Here is a 6,000-nt window from a genome sequence, read left to right on the forward strand (position 1 = left end):
ATTGCTCGCTTAATATAATAGGATAATAAAGATTAGAAGTGCAATAGTGGGTCAGATTTAGAACATTAAAAATACGGTTTGCATTACCATATTTTTGGAATACTGGGGCGTGTCTAGTCTCGGCCAATGACAGTTGACCTCAGTCATCATTGGTCAACAGCTAACCGCCAATAGTAGAGCCTCATCCCCACTATATAACAACCTGAACTAGTACCTCAATTGTTATAATAAATTAGTGGTTTTGAAAATATCGAGTGGTTTTCATTTAATAGGGATATCTATCACAACAACTCAAAAAGAGATACCTTCTCTGTTTCAGTTTATTTACCCAATATTAAATTTCTCAATTTTTGAAATTTTATCAATATGAATAATGAATAAATGAATTATTTCCTCCTCAAATTACAAATTACAAAAGTAGAAATTAAATAGTATCTTGGAAATTATACTGATCACGTATCCAGTTGTGAGATAATCAAAGTATAATTAACAAGGTAAAAACATTGTCAACTTAATAATAAAAATAAAAAATGAAAATAAACTTGTTTGACAAAAAAATAAAAATAAAAGCTGTGAGTCTAGTCTAGGTGATTAAGATTGCTAAAACAATACTGAAACTACTGCCTGTAGCGCATGAGATAAAAAAACAAATAAATTGAAACAGCCCAGAAAACCAAAAACTGGAATAAATGAAATGCATTTAAATGTAATAATTAATATAATACCGTACATGCCTTAGTGGAATAGTGATTCAATTGAATGATAATATTTTTATGAGAATGGTGCCGGTGAACAATGCTAGCTCAACCTGCACCATTATCTAACAACATTCTAACCATCCATACGTCATTCACTGTAAATAACCAGCTCTTTGCTCTCTCACAAAAAATAATATAGGAATCACACCTTCTCAATTCAATTGGCAATTTATTGTAAAATATAAGGTCCTAAGTACATAAACGAGTGTCTAAAAATTTCCCTGCTCACCTTTGGTGTCCTACACAGTAGCTGGTTAACGCTTCTCATATTGTAATAAGATTTCCCGTACCACAGTTTCTGCTTTTCAAATAAAACAATTCTAAAACTTTAAAAACGAATAAATTTTGGATAGGCATTATTTTCAAATTCACATACAAAGGAAAAGAACTCTCTCTTACATTTTTAAACATTATCAATCTTATATGAGGCGATACTTCAAATTTTCCTCCAACATGCCTGTGTAAGTTGAGTGATTAAGCCAGCAGTTATTAATAAATTACTTGACTAATCCTTGACCTTGTCAATTAAGCATTATTCGCGGAAGCCACCGAATTGTCATTTGACTGATAACAATTGTCATTTCAGAGCGATGGCTTGTCAATTCAGTTGAGGTCATTTCAACTATAATCTGGATATAAACTACACTATCAACCAGGCTTCATACATTAGTAGTGTCTCATCACTTCCTGATACTCGTCAAATAAAACTTCGCTTGTATATTGTATTATATGCTGTGTTGAATAAAGAGATTATCTTATCTTATCACTGGACATGATATAAATTGAACTTTAACGGAAACTGATAGGACTGGGTTGAAATAGATATTAATTTTATAGGATTAATACTGTAGAATGAAATGAAGTGACTCATATGGATATCATAGTTACACAGTAGGCCTATACACTTATAATCTTTACCAAGACCAGCGGAGCCGGATAGGTTGTGTCAAAAGAATATAAGAATAAACTTTTCTTGAAGTGAGTAATGACTATAAACTTGAATAGTTTATGACAACTTGAAAAGTTATCTAACTATGATATAAAAAAGAGAAGAATTGAACAGGCTTGAACAGGAACGGAATAGGAAATTCACGAATGACGATTCATCATCATGGGAAAACTAGATCATAGAGAAACAATAGCGTAGTAGATATCCCATGGTATAAGGAATTTATGTCGCAACTTTACTGTTATCTCAAGCCGATTACTGTCGATTATTGTCAATTTTTACTGTTTTGTTGGGGTGATAGTGTATGAACGTCACAATTTGAGAGACTACCAGCGTCACACAGCTGCATAGGAGAGAACTACGTGAACTATCGGCTTGGGATAACAGTAAAAGTTGCGACATAAACGCCCTATACCATGGGATATCTACTTATGCTATCGTTTCTCTATGACTAGATGTAGTTTAATATTATTTATACACTGTTAGAGCTATGCTCATATATACAGTTTCACATGACAAAATAATAATAACAATCATCATCATCATGTCTCAACTACTGGACTGATTAACTTGAAATTTTGGATATAGATTCTTAATTTACTGAGGATGGTTATAAGCCTTTTTTAAACTCTTCAAGATTTCAGTAAGTCAAGTTTTCAATAAGACCCTTGCGGAGCACGGGTTACCTGCTAGTCTAGAATATGATAAAGGAAAGAATTGGCTTATATACGAACGGAAAGAAAAATCATGAATGAGGCATCATCACGTCTGAAATACTAAACTGATTAACTTGAAATTTTGTATATAGATTCTCAATTTCCTGAGAATGGTTATAGGCCTATTTTAAACTCTTTCAAGATTTTAGTTTGTCAAACTACAGTATTGTCAAACAATATACAAACAAATAAATGAGTATACGAGAGATTAAATACTGCAAATCTCATCTCTAAATTCCCATCTCATTCAGCAATTTGTGTATCTTATCTTCGTCTATGCAACGAAGCGACTGGCAGAGAATAGAAGAGAGTGGAGGGCTGCTGCCATATAGAAGGACCTGCTTACGAGCAGAAAACTACAGACAGATCATGTATTAGAGAATAAATAAATATAAGAGAATATATTTAAACAAATAAATAAATGCCGGGTGTTTAAAAAGGAATGACCTGATTTTAAACAGTTATATTTATTTGAAGAAATGGTGTACACAAACAATTTTTACATCAAATTACTCACATAGTATCAAGTTTATGATGATGTATTATAAGTGTTCTATGTGCCCTCCTTTTGAAGCTCGGACGACATCTAGACGGTAGCAGAACTCATCCCAGACTGTTCGCAAGATGTCTGTCTTCTCGGACTGTAGCTACTGCATCAGTTAACCTGTTGTTTAGCTTCTCATATCAAGTGCTAAGGGAGGAACAACGTTAAAGATCGTGTTTATGTTCCTCCCTTGGCACTTGATATTGAGTAGCTAAAAACCAGGATAACTGATGCAGTAGCTACAGTCCGAGAAGACATCTTGCGAACAGTCTGGGATGAATTTGGCTACCGTCTAGATGTCGTCCGAGCCTCAAAAGGAGGGTACATACAACACTTATAATACATCATCATAAACTTGATATTTCTGTGAGTAATTTGATGTGGAAATGGTTTGTGTGCACCATTTTCATAAATAAATATAACTGTTTAAAGTTGGGTCATTCTTTTTGAAACAACCGGTATATGAGAAAATGAGATCATCATAAACTTGATACTTCTGTGAGTACATTTTCTGTGTGTACCATTTTATAAATAAATATAACTGTTTAAAATTGGGTCATTCTTTTTGAAACACCAGGTATATGAGAAAATGAGATAAAACTTACCTCTAAATTTCCATGTGAGCGACGTTCTGGAGATTTAGTCACAAGACACATTCACAAATTATTTTCAAAATATTGAACGATGATAACTCAAAAACCACATAAACTCCCAATGTCGACTGACTGCTATAAAACTAATCTGAATCTATGCGAAATTTCACTATCACTTTTCAGCTACGAACACTTGAATTGATCACTAGCACTTGGAGAGATTATCAGGAGCATCATTTCTCAGGATGAGTCTCCAGGATGATTTCCACCGTCTGGAACAAGAGAAAGAAATGAAATTAGTTGAGGGTTTTAGTTATAAAGACAATAAATGCAAGGGGAAATTATTGTTGAGAGAACGACAATGAATGTAATTTTGTAGCCTTGAAACGTGAGGTCCATATCAGTTGGAATATTTGAATAACATTTGTGTTGCTATCCTTGTCTATCATACGACAAAGCAGATGCCTCTATCCTTATCTAGCTCCGCAACGTTGCAGGTCGTTCTTCAACAATGGATAAATATAATAACTTATTAACTTTATGAATATTTATTATTAAATTGCTATAAATTTTAGGCTCTAAATTTATTGTCTAAATTTCAATATTTTCTAAATTTGGCTTAGTGGTTTCGTATTTTGTTTCGGTTTTGTATATGTTTGGACTTTTTAACATCAAAATGAACTTTATTCGGAAGTGAAAAGTGTAAATTTAAAGTACTGTGCTGACTATAACCCTAGTGTCCGGTTTCCCATTAGGGAACTTTGGACTATATACGGCGAGGTGGAACTACCCTTGGGTCTCCCAACCATTCAAAGGCATATGCTAATAATAATAATAAAAATTAAATTGAAAAATACGTTTCTCGAACAGAAAATAATTGATTATTTTAAAAAAAATGAACAGTTGATATTACATCAGACATTCCTGTATCAACTATCCTCTAGAGGAGGCAGTGGCAAGCCAGAGATTCAGCGACACTGTTCTCCTATCTTTCTCCACTGCTATTACTAGTAGCTCTGTGAACAGTAGACCTCACGCAATATTCTCATCCACAAGTACCTGATTGAAACTATATACCTTATGGAATACAGCAATAGACTGGCTTCTCCACACATCTGTATAATCACTTGTCAGCTGATTTATGAATATTATGATGAATAATTCTATAGTCTGATTTTTCCTCTAAAATTGGCATATGGAGGAGGCTCCTTTTTCGTTTTATATTATCCTTGAAATGCAAAATTTCCAAAAACCTTGTATATACGTCGACGCGCAATTAAAAAAGGAATATACCTGTCAAATTTCATGAAAATCTATTACCGCGTTTCGCCGTAAATGCGCAACATATAAACATTCAAACATTTAAACATTAAGAGAAATGCCAAACCGTCGACTTGAATCTTAGACCTCACTTCGCTCGGTCAATAACGTGTACCTCACTGTAGTGTATGTTTTTCTTTCCAATACTGTTTGACCTGATAAGCATAAATAGTTTGTATAAATGAAAATACAAAATAGAAGTACCCTTAATAATGACATTATTAAAGCCGAAAGATTTTGTGAATGAATAGTTTTAAACAAGGGTACTTAGCTATCTATTCTCATTTATATTCAAGAGTAGCCCTTAAGAAAAAAGACAATAATGTTGTACTTTTCATCTTATTTATTCCAAAACTAACTCTTAATCCATTTATTTGAGAAGTCAAAGAAACAAAAACAGTAGAATCTCAAAAAGAGTATTAGGTCTACTAGATTTAAATGAAGATGATTTGCACAATTTTAAATCCGAAATCTCTCTCAGAACTTGAATTATTTCGTGAGAAATGATCAAATTGGGCAGTGACTCATTTCGCACACATTACTCAAAAACTCAACATATCGTGCCAAGTGGCTGAGTACTGTACAATTTCAGTGATAGAACGCTTTGGGCGCTATTTTTCATCTAGGATTTATCGGATTTTTTCATATAGGATTTCTCAGTCACGTTTTGGTATTTCCGAGAAACATGTCAGGCCAATAATGTACCGGATTTCTCATAAATGATAATCAATCCTAATCAAAAAGCAAGCGAACAAGCTCCATCAAAAAACAACTGTGTTTGGAAACATGGAGGAAAAATACTGAGGAATGATTCATTTTAAACTCGGACATTACTCATGTTGGATTAGTGTGTTGAAAACATGTGAAATGGAGCATATCACGCTTGTGATTCACAGTATGTTATAAAATACGATTTATTTATTTCTTCTAGATTGGACTAGCCTTCTTCGAATATGAGAACAGACTCCTCTATTAGAGCTTTTTCAATTGTTCAAGATGATAATATAATAATAATAATACTGAAGTTGATACCCACATAAGCTCTCAGGCTTGTGCGTGGGTAATGAGTGAGAGGGATGATGATGAGAGATGACGACTACTTTCTAGGTAGTCGGGACCG

The 6,000-nt window shown here is 33.5% G+C and overlaps 1 protein-coding gene across 1 annotated transcript in view; it reads right to left on the reverse strand.

Moving 5' to 3' along the window:
- LOC111059783 (receptor-type guanylate cyclase Gyc76C) overlaps positions 1–6,000 on the reverse strand; it is a 319,606-nt gene that overhangs the window by 103,104 nt on the left and 210,502 nt on the right. The window contains 1 exon segment of the mRNA XM_039436866.1: positions 3,573–3,832. The gene's annotated coding sequence lies outside the window, so the exon portion shown is untranslated.

The sequence above is a fragment of the Nilaparvata lugens genome, chromosome 10 (genome assembly GCF_014356525.2).
Source record: "Nilaparvata lugens isolate BPH chromosome 10, ASM1435652v1, whole genome shotgun sequence".
Lineage (NCBI taxonomy): Eukaryota > Metazoa > Arthropoda > Insecta > Hemiptera > Delphacidae > Nilaparvata > Nilaparvata lugens.